Here is a 16,925-nt window from a genome sequence, read left to right as displayed (position 1 = left end):
TGAGAGCCCAGGCCCAGTAGGAAACAGTAGGGGCCTCATTCCCTCCTCGAGACCTGGGAGGTGAAGTTGGGAGGGTCCTCCATCCACCTGAGCAAGGCAGGACGGGGCGGAGGGTGCTGCGGGGCAGGTGGGCATGAATCGCCCGACATCCCTGCCCACATGAGGGGATGTGTTGGGATCCGTGTGAGAAAGTGTGCCTGCGGGCTCGAGTGGGGCTGGAGCCTCCTCCACCCACCTGTGCACGGCAGCTCTCGGTGGGCAGTCTGGGCGGGATGCCCGGCAGACCCTGTGGCCTGAGTCATGGCCGATCCCACATGCCTCACTTAATCTTCCCGCCCCGGACCTCCTCCAGCCGTTTTCAGGATCTCAGGAAGGAAGAAGGCGTTTGAACATCTTCAAGATCATTTGCAGGTGAGGAAACCGAGGCTCCGAGGAGGTGCTCATGACCTTGCAGCGGGAATGTGAGTCAGGCCAGGGCACCTGCCAGGCTCACTCTTTTAGTCCAAGAGGCACAGGGCCCTCCGTTTCTACCTGGCAGGGCCCGGGGGCTAGGCTCTCCCGCCTCCACACGCCCAGTGCCCGCTCCAGAGGAAAAGCACCACTTCCCAGGATTTGACTCAGAGTGGCCTGTGGAGAGAGAGCAGTGTGTGGAGACAGAATCCCTCCAGAGACCTCCTCCGTGCCTCAGTTTCCCTCCGTGTCAAACGCCAGCCTCTGAGCTCTGAGGGTAAGCTTTCTTCATTATTAGAAGATTGTCCAGAAATACACCAAGGAGAAGCCCTGTCTCAGATAAGTGGCTCCTGCACGTGCCCCTCCCCCGTTTACACCTGCTCCCACCCCATGTGCCCATGACCCTCCCCCATTTACACCTGCTCCCACCCCATGTGCCCGTGACCCTCCCCCGTTTACACCTGCTCCCACCCCATGTGCCCGTGCCCCTCCCCCGTTTACACCTGCTCCCACCCCATGTGCCCGTGCCCCTGGCAAGTCACTGTTGTCTTGTTCCTCTCCTGGCCTCCGGGCACATAGGTAGGGGCAGAGACAGAGCAATCAGCTTTGCCCCTTGCCTACCGGCTGCCAGGGGCGGGGGCAAATGAAATGTTTAATTTATCACTGGTTCCAAGAACTGAGGGAAAACTGATAATAATTCTGTCCTGAGCAGCAAGAGCATGTTATTTACAGCCGCGAAACTTTCACGGCAATTTGAATGCAAAACAGGGTGCGCCTTATTCATAGCCGTTTGTCCCAGTTGGAAAGTAAGGCATTCGAGAGCAGAACAGCACTTTGCTGCAAACTGCTCACTAAGAAAAAAGCAAGGCGGCCTGCATCCGAGGGAGGCTGGGAGCTGGAAATGGGCAGATACCTGAGAAAAGCAGAACAAAAGCGGGCGCAGAAGGCAGTCCACGGCAGCCTGCGCCCAGCAGAGCACGGTGGCTTTTTTCTTTATGTATTTAAAATAACATTTTTATTGATTCCTGAATTCTGCCCAGATGAGGTGGGGAGGCAGGAAGCCACGTGAATGAGACGCTGGGGGAGAAAGCCCACGGCCCCCCAGCTCACGTCCTCCCGAGGCTGCTTCCAGTCTGCACCGCGTGGTGGGGGCGGGGGGCACAGCTGACTCAGTTTCCCTCGCTCTTAGGGCAAGCACCAGCGCTTCTGTCCCAGGAGCTGAGATGATTCATGAACAACCAAGGAGAGATTTGAAGATGAAAAATGTCCCACCGTCCCGGGGATTAATCATCCTATAAGGCATGCTCCCTCTCTGCCCGGCGACTTAATTACCCGCCGTCGACAAAATGATTCTCCTCCTGCTCCTCTCCGGAGAAACGCTGCCGTTTGGAGCCCATGGTACAGATTCTCGGCAAAGAATCAAAGCTCTCTCTGCATCAGCAGAAAGGCTCGGAGTGTCTTTATGGAATGAGAGAACAAAAGCAGCCTGTGCCGGAGAGATGCCTCGCAGCTCCCGAGGGGACGGGCCAGGGAGAGGCAGAAATGGCTTTAATTTTGTGATTTAAAAATTGAACTCGATTCTGTTTCCTCCCAAGCCTACTGGGAGTCCTTGGCCCCAAGGGGCAGGGTGAGGCAGGGAGCAGGGCCTTGCCTGGAAGCTGGCCTGTTGGTCCCAGCTAGGACCCTCCAGGCAGTTCAGCCCACTGTGCTCTGTCTCCAGTCTCGGTCACCAGGGAGCCTTAGGGATAGGGAACTTCCCTGCTGACCCTTCCTGAGGCCACAGCCCCTGGACACCTGGGCTTGCTTATCTGACGCCTTGTCCAGGACCATGTGGGTCACGGTTCTTTGTAAAGGGCCACCGGCACTGACCTGCAGCCTCACTGTTTCCCGCAGCTGCGACGGGGTCCAGTCAGCCTGGGGCAGTCCTCCTGCTTGTCTGCCATTCTGTAGCACCTGTTAAGGCTTGTAGGGACACTTTCACGCCCGAATGTCCTCCTGGCCGTTCCTGTTCTAGAAAAGGAGACATTTGAACTAGTCTTACAGCTCACACAGGGTTTTTTGTGTGCTTCTGTTTTTTGCACCTGCTAATTAAAGTAATAAATTCTCACTGCATAAAGTTTGGAAAGTAAGGAATAAATAACGTAAAGCCGTGGAGAAAGCCACGCCGGCTGCTAGCATCTCGGAATCTCTATTTTCTGTCGTTTTTCCTGGGCGTGTAATTATGCCACCTGGCCAGGGTCCTCCTGAACACAGCCATCGGACTTGACCGTCTGGACACAGAGATGGGAAGGGCTTCGAGGGGCAGAGCTGCGGAGGGAAGGAAGGGGCTCGGATGGAGGGAAGACGGGGCTCGGCTCCTGCCACTAGCTGCTGTGCATTCTCTTCCCAGCCACTCAGCCTCTCTGAACCTTCTTCTTTGGTCTGCAGAACTGGCAAGGGGCTGCCACAAGGGCAGGTGCACTACAAGCCACAGCCACGGGCTTCTGCTCCGAGGGCTCTACAGAGACCCCTGAGATAGTGCCCCCTGCCTTCCCTCCCCACCACCACCCCACTTTGCTTTTCTTCAAGTTGATCTCCACCTGACACAGGGCACGCCACAGTGCTGGGCTCCCTCTCCCCACCCGGGGGAAGGTGGGGAAGCCCCTGAGAGGGAACCCGCTGCTGTGTTCCAGGCTGTGTTTCTGGGGCACACAAGGCCCACGCTGGGTGCTCAGTGAGGCTGTGCTGAGTGGATGCAAGGCCTTCCAGGAAAGACGGTGAGGGCACTGGGACTGCCTGTGAGGAGCAGGAAGGGCCAGCAGAGGATTCCGAGGACAGAAGGTCACGGAAGGCCCTGGCAGCCTGGCACGGGGTTGCTGTCCTCTCTGTGAGCTGTGCAGCTGCCTCCACCCCTGGGCAGGCACACGACAGTGCGGGTGGGGGTCCTTTCTCCTGGCACAGACCGCCCCACAGCCCGTGGGACTGCAGAGCCTCCACCCCGGACACTCCTGCTCCTGGATGCGGAGCGAGAGGCGGCTGTGGCCATGTGGGATGCGCACAGAGGCTAACGGGAGCACGGTTCACTGAGAGAGAAAAGCCAGTAGGCCTCAGTAAGGAAGCCGGTGTTCGCTTGGTGCTTGACTGTGATTAGAGAGTCCTGTTTCACTGTGAGCACCTCGGGCTGTGTCCAGAGGCCTCTGTCTCACGGAGAACGTGGACCCTTTTGAAGGATGATCTGCTAGTCGTGGGGCCTGGGTGCCACGTTCTGCCTGGACAGCCAGGACCGGGATGGGGCCTAGACCAGCCCCCACCCGGAGCAGCTGAGCATCCACCCATCGGTTCACATAGAAGGAGCCCAGATGTCTGCCTTGGATGGCCGGCCAGCCCCCTGTGGGCAGATGGGAGGTTCCCTTTCCAGGGCTCTGGGCTTGTCTCCAGAGCTTGAAGTGCTGAGGACCCCCAGCCCTGGCCATGATGGATGCCAAAGCCCCCACCTTCCCACCCCGTTGATGTCCGTCCTCCCGTGGTGGACGCTCCCATCTTGTCTCCGTGATACTGGGGGTTTCCCCTGGCAGAGCCCTCATCACACGACTCAGACTGACATTTACTCATCCATCTCCCCAGTGAGCCCCAGGGACTGTCTCGAAGGCACCCCGCCCCCAGAGCCACCGTCCTCTCCCAGTGCCAGGTGACTGCCCACACGCAGGACTCAGTCTCCACTCATCCCATCTGCCTCTGGAGCAAGAAAATCGCCCTCTGGCATTAATCACGCCCCCCCACGTCAGTTCCACAGCTGGAAGGACCTCCAGAGACCTGCCTGTGTTCATTCACTTATCCGTTCATCATTCATTCAGGAGGGGTTGTGGGTCAGTGACACACCCAGCCTCGCACCGAGTGCCTAAGGTACATTGCTCAGGAAAGCAACGCAATCCCCGAGCACCTGGCCTCCGTGTGCCGAGAGACGAGTGAAATGGTCCCAGGGCCACGGGGGGATTCAGAAGGTGCAGCGTGCCCTGCGGGGGGGAGACGGGAAGGGGGTGACTGTCCAGGAAGACGAGATGGAAGGCTGAGTGGCAGTTAGCAGGCAAATACAAGTGTCCAGGGCAGAGGCTCTGGCCCTGGGAGGCCTGGGGGTGGCAGGGTGAGTGCCCCAGAGAGGGCCGTGCCTGGCACTCACACAATGAGTTGGGCATGAATGCGGCCGGACCAAGAGGGCCCAGAGCACCCGGGGCCTGGAGGCTGTGAGGAGGGCCATCTGCCTCTCGCTGCGGCAGGACAGCAGGAGGGCCTGTGTTCAGGGGCACCACACACCCTTCGTGCTCCATCTCACAGCTGGGCCCAGCAAGCAGTGCTGTCTAGGGTAGAGAAGCAGGCATCGACCTTTCAGGCTGCAGCAACAGAGGGGTGGGGTGGCTGGGCCTGGGCGGTGGCAGCAGGGGAGAGGGACGTGGATGGAGGTGAAGTGGCCAGGTCTGTGGAATGTGGGGCATCCTGGATGTGGGTATAGGGGGGTGTCACGGTCCTCTCTGCCCCTGCAGATGAGCCAGCAGGCTCTGGGGAACACTGGCGAGAGGCAGAACCGGGCTGCTTGGCTCTGGGGGCTCCTGCACAGAGCTCCAAGTTCCAAGAACTTCTGGGGCTGGGACCTGCCTGCACAGTGAGCGGTGAGTCCAGACCTGTGGCACGCGGCCTCTGCTGTCGGCTTTGCTCTCAGGGCAGAACCGGCCTTATCTTCATTGTGTGATTAGGAGATGGAGGCTCAGAGAGGCAGGGCCGGCACCCGCACAGGCCAGCTGATAACCCAGGCCCAATCCCAGGTCCCTCAGCCGGGCTCCATGGTGACCCACTGTGGGGTGACGAGCTTTGTCACTTGCAGGGCAGGAGGGCAGCAAGACCTGCTTGGAAGCTGAGCGTCCACATGCCCAGCGGGGCCTTGGGAGCCGCATCCCGCCCTCCTCCGCCTCTTGACACAGCAGCCGGTCATCATCTGCTCCCGACACCAGGGTCGTGGGGAGCCACGTCCCCCAATCTGGGCCCATAGGCCTCTGGCAGGCAGGGTGACTGTCCCTGCTGGGCCCCAGGTTTGTATTTGCAGCCACAGAGCAGGGCAGGGAAGAGCCACACTGACCCACCAGGAACCCCAGCTCTTCCCCGTCTGGCTCCTGCCCTGACCACGTCCATCACTGCTGACACCAGGGGGAGATCACGCAGTGGCCTGTGCTCCCTGACAGCAGCCTTCCCCAGAGAGCCAGCCCACCCCACCCACCCCGGCCTGGGGTCTCTCAAAGGCTCTGGATGCTGCCTTGGCTGAAGCCAGTCCTGAGCTCCAACTCAGGGGCAGACCCAGCCCACCTTGGTAGACAGGAGTTGGCAATCTCACAGAATCCTGAACACACCCCGTAGGCCCCTTCCAGCCTTCAGGTTTGGAGCGGCAGAGGGGGAAAGGTTCCAGCTAGTTAGCCGGGGGCAGGGAGAAGGTGCCACGGTCTGGTCGGTCACCTCCCTGACTTCCTCGTCCAGGTGGCAGCTGAAGCCTGTGACAGGAACGGACAAAACCAACGCCAGACCCAACCCTACAGGTTAAGCTTATCGGTCCTTACGTGAGGGTGTAAACTGTTTTAATCAGGTAAGTGTATGCATCCTGTTAGCTGAGCTAAACCACACAGAACTGACTGGAGGAGGCAGGACTGATTTGGAAGATGAGCCTCCAGCGGAGAGTGCCCCATGAGGACGCCTGGGGGCCCCAGGGTCTCCCTCCTGCAAAGCTGCACCAGGGTTCCTCCTGCAAAGCTGCACCAGGGTCCCTCCTGCAAAGCTGCACCAGGGTCTCCCTCCTGCAAAGCTGCACCAGGGTTCCTCCTGCAAAGCTGCACCAGGGTTCCTCCTGCAAAGCTGCACCAGGGTCCCTCCTGCAAAGCTGCACCAGGGTCTCCCTCCTGCAAAGCTGCACCAGGGTCTCCCTCCTGCAAAGCTGCACCAGGGTCTTTCCTGCAAAGCTGCACCAGGGTCTTCCTCCTGCAAAGCTGCACCAGGGTCTCCCTCCTGCAAAGCTGCACCAGGGTCTTTCCTGCAAAGCTGCACCAGGGTCTCCCTCCTGCAAAGTTGCACCAGGGTCTTTCCTGCAAAGCTGCACCAGGGTCTCCCTCCTGCAAAGCTGCACCAGGGTCTTTCCTGCAAAGCTGCACCAGGGTCCCTCCTGCAAAGCTGCACCAGGGTCTTTCCTGCAAAGCTGCACCAGGGTCTTCCTCCTGCAAAGCTGCACCAGGGTCTCCCTCCTGCAAAGCTGCACCAGGGTCTTTCCTGCAAAGCTGCACCAGGGTCTCCCTCCTGCAAAGCTGCACCAGGGTCTTTCCTGCAAAGCTGCACCAGGGTCTCCCTCCTGCAAAGCTGCACCAGGGTCTCCCTCCTGCAAAGCTGCACCAGGGTCTTTCCTGCAAAGCTGCACCAGGGTCCCTCCTGCAAAGCTGCACCAGGGTCTTCCTCCTGCAAAGCTGCACCAGGGTCTTCCTCCTGCAAAGCTGCACCAGGGTCTTCCTCCTGCAAAGCTGCACCAGGGTCTTCCTCCTGCAAAGCTGCACCAGGGTCTTCCTCCTGCAAAGCTGCACCAGGGTCTTTCCTGCAAAGCTGCACCAGGGTCTTCCTCCCGCAAAGCTGCACCAGGGTCTTCCTCCCGCAAAGCTGCACCAGGGTCTCCCTCCCGCAAAGCTGCACCAGGGTCCCTCCCGCAAAGCTGCACCAGGGTCTCCCTCCCGCAAAGCTGCACCAGGGTCTCCCTCCCGCAAAGCTGCACCAGGGTCTCCCTCCCGCAAAGCTGCACCAGGGTCTCCCTCCCGCAAAGCTGCACCAGGGTCTCTTCTGCAAAGCTGCACCAGGGTCTCCCTCCCGCAAAGCTGCACCAGGGTCTCCCTCCCGCAAAGCTGCACCAGGGTCTCCCTCCCGCAAAGCTGCACCAGGGTCTCCCTCCTGCAAAGCTGCACGTCCTCCTGCGCCTGATGTGCTCCCGCGCCACTTAGCTCTGTGACCTCCTCCAGGTTGCCTCAGTTTCCCCAGATGTAAAATGCAGAATGAAGTCCCCCTGCCCCCCCACCCCTGCAGATGGGACACAGGTGAAGAAAGGCGGTCCAGTGATCTGCGCCATCCCATGTGGCTCTTACTGAAGGTCGGCTGCTATTGTTAGGTCACGTGCACATTCTTTACATGGGAGATGGTTGAAACCTGCACTGGACAGTGCTGCCAGCTGTGGGCCACCAGCTCTGCAGGGACCCAAGGCCCCAGTGCAGGCTCAGAACGAGGCAGAAACAGCCCCGTGCGCCACTGCAGGCATCCGTGCTCTCAGGGACCGATCACCTTCCTCCGTGCTGTCTGGGCCATCCCGGGAGCCATTCGGGGCTGCTCTTGGTCCTCTTGTTCCAAGGGAAGAAAGAGGAAAATACCTAGAAATCTAGACGGCCCTGGGTCTATGACAGCTTATTCCAGGAGCGCAGGAGCTGGGCGTGACCGCGCCACCAGTTCCTCTTGGGAGACTTCTAGGGGTGGGGGCTGTGGTAGCCAAAACAGAGCGTGTATTTCCCCAACATTAGCCACACAGCTCCTAGGCTGCAAAGCTTAAAAGAGGAACCTGCCGCCCTCCATGAAGCCGGAGAATCGGCAGGAGTTTCCAAAAGGCAGCCTTGGTTTAAACCACAAGATGATGGAGGATTTGCACTTTGCTGGGGAGACCGCGAGGCACCCTGCGACCTTGTTTCAGTTTGTATTTGCTGTTCCTTTTCAAACGTCTCTTATTGAAGCAATTTCTGGGAAAATCACACAAAAACAGTGCTTGAGAAACAGGTGATAGCCCGCTTACCCAACTTGCTAATTAGGTTTGGAAATTTCTAGAGGGACTCTAACTTCAGTGACCAAACACCCCGGTTTGCCCCGGGGACATGGGGTCGTCAATGCTAACACTGGGACAGATGCAGGCAAACCGATGGGATGGTCAGCCTGCCTGTGTCCTGGTCGCTGTCTTCACCCAGCAGCTCCGCCCCTCATTTCCTGCGGCTGTGATGATTGACAGGTGACCCGCCAATCAGATTCTTCCCTAGGATTCTTCATTGGGGATTGGTGGGTCACATCCTCACTTGACCCCCTAACTCAGAGTATGATGGAGGTGACTTAGCGGTGACTGTGTGGCCGGCGTGGCGCTCTCTGCCTCTGAGAGAGCGCTCCTCTGTAAAAGGAAAGAAAGAACTCAGGCAGGGACAGCGTGTGTGCCTGTGTGCATGTGTGCGTGTGTGTGTCTGAGCCTGCAGACCCATGCACCCGCCCCCAGCTGTCCCTTGTCACTGCCATGACCAGATCGGGGTGACGGAGTAAGCCGCGGTCCCGTGCTCTGCTCTCTAGTGTAGCAGAGAACCCGCTACACAGAGGCGCCTGTGCTGGGGTGAGGGAGGTGGAGGAGAAGGTATTTATGCACAATAAATGTTTAATTCCACCCAGTGCTCCCCCTGTAGCAACCTGGGCCCTAGATGAGTTTTATGCATTCCACCCACATGGCGGTATCCTTCAGCAAGGTTAATCCTGTCCTAATGTGAGTTTAAAAATTAAATCCACTTCGATGAACAAATGTCCTTTGCAGCTTCATCCCATTCTTTTATGCAGAGTAAATACGTTTGCACAATGGCTCTGGGAACAGCGCTCCGGAGCGGATAACGCACACATCCAACACGGCTCCCAGCCCTGACTCCATGCATTATAGATGACAGTCCCAATCCAGTCCCGCCGCCACGCTGGGGCGAGGAGAGCAGCTTGTCAGCGCCTTTAAATCAAGCGCAAAGCAGACTGTGAGCTGGTTTCGGGGAGCAAAAAGCAGTACAAGAATTTGGGATGCTGGGAAGCACTCACGTAACTCAGGTGAGAACATGCACCTGGATTTCTCTCATCTTTTCATGAGTGTTAAAAACATACACAAAGCTAAACAACCCGAACAACCACCACGAGAAAACGGCAATGGCTCCTGCCCCGAAACCGACCCTCCTTCCTGGTTTGTTTGCCCCGGGTTTCCAGAAGGTGACAGTGACCTCTGTCCTACCCGGAGCTGGAGGTGGAGGCTGGAGACGTGGTTGTGCCACCGTGTTCTCGGGCTTGGAGACTCAATTAAGATATTAAAAACAGGATTCAGTCCAGCAGGGTTCTTCCGAGGAGCTGTCTTTGTTTATGTCTTCAGCCAGCAGGCTGTGAAAGCGCCTCCAGTCCCAGGGAGGCTGGAGAGTTCTAAAGGGGATTATCTGCCTCCTGGGGTATAAATTCCAATTTACTCTGACACAAACTATTACCCTGCAAACACTGGCCATCCGTCTTCAGGTGCCTGGCAGATACCCGGCGCCGGTGTTATTATCTCGGGAAATTAAAGTAAGCCGCAGGGTGAGGGACGCTTCCTGCCGGGGCCCCAGGTACCGCTGCCTCGAGGCCCAGGCTGACCTCCAAACGGTTCCGAGCATGAATTTGTCTCTCTGGCTGTCGCTGCCCAACGTCCTCACTCTCGCCCTCTGTGCCCTCAAGAGGGCTGAGAAGCACCTCACCTTTTGTAGCTGGTAGGGGACTTTATAAAAGGCAAGACTGCTGCCCACCCAGGGGTCTGGGCAGGGAGGAGGTTGTTGTACTGGGACAGAGGAAAGGGGAAGGAGAAAAGAGAGAAGGAAGAAGGTACCGTGCCGCGTAGCAGAGTGGGGCCTGCCCCACCCGGCCATCCTGGGCTACAGAAAATCCCCCTTTATTTTATTTAATTTTTTGAGACAGCCTCATTCTGTCACCCAGGCTGAAGTGCTGTGGCGCCATCTTGGCTCACTGCAACCTCTGCCTCCCCGGGCTCAAGCAATTCTCTGCCTCAGCAGCCCGAGTAGCTGGGATTACAGGCATGTGCCACCACACCCGGCTAATTTTTTGTATTTTTAGTAGAGACAGGATTGGTCCATGTCGGTCAGGCTGGTCTTGAACTCCTGACCTCATGATCCACCTGCCTTGCCTCCCAAAGTGCTGGGATTACAGGTAAGAGCCATGGTGCCCACTGAATTCACCCGTTTAAAGTGCACAGGCCCATGGTTTTTTGTACAGCCACAGAATTGTGCTGCCATCACCATATTCTAGTTTTAGGACGTGTTCATCACCTTAAGAGAAACCCTGGACCCTTTGGCCCTCGCCCCCGCTACCTCCCTTCTTCCCATCATCCCCTGGCCACAAGGAGTCTCCTCTCTGTCTGTGGATCTGCCCACTGTCAGTGGAATCCTGGGACGTGTGGCCTGGCTTCTCATGTGGGGTGTGTTAGGAGGGCCCGCCCTGTCGTTGCTGGGACCTCTGCCCCCTGCGTTCTATGGCCGCTGGGCTCCGCTGTGCGGGGAGGCCACACTGTGTTCATCCCTTTCTCAGCTGAGGGTCATCAGGGTCGCCTCGGCCTTTTGCTGACTGACGTGTGCTACTGTGAACGAGCTTGTGTGAGGGTTTGTGTGGAGCCTGTTTCATTTCTCTCGGGAATATTCCTGAAGGCGCTGCTGGCGCTGCAGGGGCGGTCAGAGGAGCCGCCAGCCCGTCTCCACCTCGGCTGCTTCGTCTCCCATTCCCACCTCCTAAGCACTGTTGTAGGTCGGCTTTGCCTTGAGTGGGAAAGTCCACCCAGAGGTCAGGTGCATCTTTGCTGAACCCATTCCCTACAGAAGTTAGGATCTCTTACCCCAAAGGGGACCCTGACACAAGAGCCGGGGGTCCCTTGCCTGCCCCTGAGGACTGAGTAGTGGTGGGGTTACCAGCTGACGGCGACAGTGACTTCTGGAATTGGAACATGGGGCCAGTGAGGGAGCGAGTAGGGGTGGAGAAGAGCTTCCGCTTCAGCAGAGAAGGCTCTGAAAGGCCATCCAGTCTAAACTTGCTACACTTGGGGGACCCAGGCTCCGAGCCGGGCAGTCCGCCCCGTGGCAGAGCTCACTCAAAGCTGCACGGGAGCTCTGGCTTCTCGCTTCTTTCCCTGGCCCGGGCTGCTGCTGGGCACCGCAGCCGGGACTAACTGGAGTCAGGGAGTTTATCTGGCAGGTGACACCTGTGCTCCAGAGAGGCCCACAGTCAGGTGTCCTCCAGAGAAGCCACCAGGGCCAGGGCCTGGGTCTGCTGGGTCTGATTTTGCCTTTCAAACTCAGTAGCAACCCCCACCCAGTCACTCCAGGAAGAGGAAGGAGAAGACGCCGCTGAGGCTGGAGGGGAGAAATGGGGCTCCCTCTCTGCCAGCACTCTCTGAATACCTGGCCTGTTGTTCCAGCAGGCTTGAGCTCTGCTACCTGTGTCCCTGGTGTGGTGTGGATGGAGCACGAGACGTGACACGAAGCAGGACCCGTGGGGCTCTGCAGCAGAGAAGACAGACTGTGTGTGTGCTCGTGCGTGTGTGTGCATGTGGGTGTGTATGCATGCATGCATGTGTGTGTGCACGTGTGTGCCTGTGTGCATGTGTGCATGTGTGTATGTGCGTGTATGTGTATGCATGTGTGTGCACGTGCGCGTGTGTGTGTGCGTGCATGCATGCATGTGTTCATGCATGTGTGTAAAGAATGAGTTCTTCTGACTCTAGACAACAGAGAACTAGTTTTTCTGGGCTCCATTTTTAGCAAGTCATTGACTTCTTCCTAATGATCTACCTAGAAACAGCCCGTAGGATGGACAGATACGTTGCCTATTTCTGCTAGACATATCGGACCTACAGAAGTCCAAAACCTATGTTTTCCCCAGAATGTCATTTTCTGAGGCCATTCACCACAGGAACAGAATTCATTACGTATCTAGGAATCAAGCAAAAATGTACTCTCTGATACAAGACCTGGAAGACTCTGAAGGCAGGGGACGGCTCCGTGCTCGCCACACTCTGCGAAGCAGCAGCCCAGTGTCGGGATGACGCCGAGTATCTCCAGACGAACCCACAAATTCAAAGCAGTCACAGTCAACAGTGTTTGGGGACTTCAGCTGTGCTGGAGGAGTTAAGGCCTCAGATAGCTCAACGTTAGCAAAGAAGGGCAAAGGCCATGGGTTTGTCCCGTGAGACAGAAAGACGCCCTGCAAAGATGCAGAAATAGATGCCACGTGGCACCGGCAAGAAGAGCAATGGCCTAGAACCAAGAGCCCAGAGACACGGCCAACGTGGACACCACGTGGGAACGAAATTCCAAAGGCAGCGCTGCAGATCCAATGAGAAGGGGCATGTGGTCTGCGGATGTTTGCTTAGCATGGGGAGGGCAGCAGTGAGTCCCCGCAGCTGTGGGTCACAGACACAGGACTCCATGGATCAAAGGGCCGGATTGGGAAGGTAGATAGTCAGTAAGCCAAGAGACTGGAGAGTATCTTGAGGGCTTAGGGGCCACGAAAGGCTTCTTAAAGAAAACTTACTTATTTAGACAGGGTCTCACTCTGTCATCCAGACTGGAGCGCAGTGGTATAATCACAGCTCACTGCAGCCTCCACCTCCTGGGTTTAAGGGATCCTCCCACCTCAGCCTCCTGAGCAGCTATGGCTACTGGCCTGTGCCAACACACCTGGCCAATTAATTTTTTTGTAGAGATAGGCTCTCATCATGTGGTCTTGAAGTCTTGAGCTCAATCAATCCTCCCACCTCCGCCTCCTGAAATGCTGAGATTCTGGTTCAAAATTGTTACACATGGGGAAACCGAGGCTCCGAGGGGGAGAACATGCATGCTTGTGCACATACACACACACACATGCACGCACATGCATGCACACACGCATGCACATACAGGCACAAACACGCACACACGCACATGCACACATGCACGCGCACACACACATGCACGCACACACCTGGTCTGTCTTCTCTGCTGCAGAGCCCCATGGGTCACACACACACACCTGATCCGGGATTACAGGCATGAGCCACCACACCCAGCTAAGAAAACTTTAGAGGCCAAAATTATTAGCTCAAAAACTATAGTGGCAAAGCCGTGGAGAGCTAATGGAATGGAAGAGAGGTTTGCAATGTCTCAAGCCCACCAAGGTGGATGTGTAGAGCTAAGACATGGACAGTGAAAGCCAGCAGCCCCCACGGAGAAAGCTACGAAGGAGCAGTCTCCTTGGGCGACAGTTTTGCTGTCCACCATAAAGCTGACGAGCGCCAGCAAAGATATTCAAATCCCAGGCTCGCTCAGGAAGCAGGAGCGCGCAAAGACTCGGCGGGAAAGTGCAGAAACCAGCGCGGCCCCGCTGGGACACGGCCTTTCTAAACCGTCCAGTTTTACTTCATCACATTAAGGCTCAGAATAACTTGACGAAGAAGTCCTCGCCTTGGTGTGAGCTAGGAGGACTCTGGCACAGGTTCGGGGCGGCGGGAGGGCGGCAGCGCTGCGGCACCGGGGCTGGGAGTGGAGGGAGGTTTAGAGGCCGCCTGGATCACCGGCCAAGAAAGCGCGAGTAAGGAGGCGGCTGCAGCCTGGGGGTGCGCGTGGCTGTGGAAAGTGCGGGCTGAATGCAGATGCACCAGGATGGGTGACGGTGAAAGTCACACGTGCGCACGTGAGCTCGGTGGAGGAAGCGGAGTTCAGAGCCAGGTGCCGAGGCTGCCATTTACCTAAGTTAAAAATACACACACACAGATTCATTTTGCGAGAACATGGTTCAAATAAAAAGCTACTCACTAAAGCATGTAAGTGGTGCAGAGGCATGGAGGAGAGGCAGGGGAAGGAGTGTGGGACAAGGGGAAAGAGGGAGAGAAAGGAGTCCGTGGGGATGGGGCGTGGCGCTGGTGGACGATGGCGCCTACCCCAGACCCAGGCCTTTCGAGGTTGGATTTTCTGCTTCTCTGGGTCTGCGGTGTCTGCAGAGCCCCAGGCCATCCTCACACCCTGCTCTGTGCAGCAGCATTCCTCCCAACCAGAGGTGGGGAAACCACAACTACCCACTCTTCCCTGGAGGCCCGAGGAGGACTGGCATTCCATCCAGGGGCTCCCTTTGCTGGAAGAACCCTCCGGAGGACTATGGCCATCTGGCTGGGAGATGGGGCAAAGCAGAGGAAGGCTGAGAGAAACGGGGTTGGGGGCGAGGGGGAGCCTGAGTGGGGGCCGCTCTGCGCAGAACGACTCTCCCCTAACCCGGCATGGCTGTCCCCCAAACTCAGCATCTCTACTCTCTGCTCTCGGCACAGCTGGCCACGGCTCTCAGCACAGTCGTCTCCGTCTCAGTAGAAGGGGCCGCAGCTCTCATCTGCCCTCATCGGCATGGCCTGCGGAGAGCTGGTCCAAGGTCCTGCACCCTGGGTTGGGGGAGCCCAGGTCTGTGTGGGCCCACGGTCCAGTCCCTGCTCCTCACATGGGTGTGGGGCTGCCGGGTCGCCTCCCGATCAGGGGGATAACAGGTGCTCAGTAAACTCATGTTGAAACCTCATGCTCCCGAGGTCAGGACCTGGCGCCTGAGCCAGGAGGCAGGGGTGGCCCGGGCTGTCCTGAGGGCTGGGTGAGGCGGGATATTGTCGAGGAAGAGGTAGTGGGGGTCAGGCTGGGTCAACTCCGTGAGCTGCTGGGTCCCTGCCCAGGGGTTGGGGATGGAAGGATTCCATGGCTCTTCCAGGAGCCGGCACATGGTGACAGAGCTCGCCTCTCTGGAGGAGAGAATGAGGAAGTGAGCAGCCTTCAAACAGGGCAGGAGTGGGGCTGTGTAGCCACGAGCAGGAAGCAGAGGCCGTGTGTCCTGAGGTTGAGAGAGGAAGCCGCGGGTGTGGACGCATCCTCCCCCCCCTCCTCCCCCTCCTCCTCCTCCTCCCCCTCCTCCTCCTCCTCCTCCCCCCTCCTCCTCCCCCTCCCCCTCCTCCTCCCCCCTCCCCCTCCCCCCCTCCTCCCCCTCCCCCTCCCCCTCCTCCTCCCCCTCCCCCCTCCTCCCCCTCCCCCTCCCCCTCCTCCTCCCCCTCCTCCTCCTCCCTCCCCCTCCTCCTCCCCCCTCCTCCCCCTCCCCCTCCCCCTCCTCCTCCCCCTCCCCCCTCCCCCTCCTCCCCCTCCTCCCCCTCCTCCCCCTCCCCCCTCCCCCCTCCCCCCTCCCCCTCCTCCCCCTCCCCCTCCCCCTCCCCCTCCCCCCTTCCCCTCCCCCTCCCCCCTCCCCCTCCCCCCTTCCCCTCCCCCTCCCCCTCCCCCTCCCCCTCCCCCTCCTCCTCCTTCTCTTTCTTCCTTTATTATTTTTGTCAGAGTTCTGTTCTTGTCACCCAGGCTAAAGTGCAATGGCACAGCTTTGGCTCACTGCAACCTTCACCTCCCAGGTTCAAGTGATTCTCCCGCCTCAGTCTCCCAAGTAGCTGGGATTACAGATGCCTGCCACCACACCTGGCTATTTTGTGTGTGTGTGCATTTCTAGTAGAAATGAGGTTTCACCATGTTGGCCAGGCTGGTCTTGAACTCCTGACCTCAGGTGATCCACCTGCCTCGGCCTCCCAAAGTGCTGGGATTACAGGTGTGAGTCACTGCTCCTGGCCCCCAGTGGTTTCTTGTAACAAATACCCAGTGGTTCAGAACATTGTCACCCTATTTGTACAGGACATGATGTGCAGCTCTGTTGTTTGCTGTGCACGCGGTTAGAATTGCTGTCCCTTCTTAGCAGGTTGACCCTTTATTATTATATTCAGTATCCAGTAATTTTCTTTGCTCTGAAGTCTCCTTTATCTTATATTAACAGAACCTCTCCTGCTTTGTTTTGATTAATGCTTGCATAACATACATTTTCCCATGTGTTTATTTTCAATTTTCTTTTAGACAGTGTAAGGTATATGCCGAGTTAAAATGAGGAAACTGAGGCCAGTGTGAGAAAATGAGAATCCAATTTATTCAGCTCCCGGGCGAGGTTCTGTGGTCCGGGAAGGGGCCAGAGAAGTCCCACTGGGCTTCTCAGGGTGTGGGGTTTTATAGGGAGTGGAGGTAATTGATTGGTCTTTAGGGAAACAAAGAGCAGACAGTTTCATTGGTGAGTTTCATTGGTGAGGGGGTTTGATTGATTACTAGGGAAACAAAGAGCAGAGAGTTTCATTGGTGAGGGGAAGTCAAGGTGCTGATGGGGCGAGCTGCCATTGGTTGCCAGGCGGGACTACTGGTGGGCTGACCGGCTGGGGAGGTCAATGTTAACCTGCTGTTGGACAAATCTTTGGCAACCTTTTTAAATTTTGAAGGGGTCGAGTGAGGAATGCAGGAGTGGGTGTGTGGAGCCTGCATAGAGAGACCAGATAGGAGTGGGTGTGGGGAGCCAGCATAGAGAGGCCGGCATGGGGAGAGATAAGTGTGTCCATTTAACTCCCGGTGAGGCGGCCGGCCTTACAGACAGTGTATGCATTAGTCAGGCTTTTAAATACACTCTGACAGTCTCTCTCTTTTAATGGGTGCATTTAGGCCATTTACCTTTATGTGATTATTGAAATGTTAGGACTCCTCATTACTGCTGGGTGGGTGTAGGAGACCCAGCTCCTCAGGGGACCTCCCCAGTACCTCTGTGCATACGAGGGT

General features: G+C 57.5%; 1 long non-coding RNA gene across 1 annotated transcript; it reads right to left on the bottom strand.

Moving 5' to 3' along the window:
* Nucleotides 1-1,070: 1,070 nt before the first annotated feature.
* LOC135272970 (uncharacterized) lies at nucleotides 1,071-7,837 on the bottom strand. Its single transcript, XR_010340863.1, has 3 exons — nucleotides 7,627-7,837; nucleotides 2,320-2,460; nucleotides 1,071-1,363 (listed from the first exon to the last, which is right to left on the bottom strand). It is a non-coding gene; the product is annotated as an uncharacterized LOC135272970 (long non-coding RNA).
* Nucleotides 7,838-16,925: the final 9,088 nt, after the last annotated feature.

The sequence above is a fragment of the Aotus nancymaae genome, unplaced genomic scaffold (assembly GCF_030222135.1).
Source record: "Aotus nancymaae isolate 86718 unplaced genomic scaffold, 86718_ANA_hifiasm-v0.15.2.pri h1tg000158l, whole genome shotgun sequence".
NCBI classification, from domain to species: Eukaryota; Metazoa; Chordata; class Mammalia; order Primates; family Aotidae; genus Aotus; species Aotus nancymaae.
The sequence above is the reverse complement of the archived record's forward strand: the minus strand, read 5'-3'. Positions and strand labels throughout refer to the sequence as shown.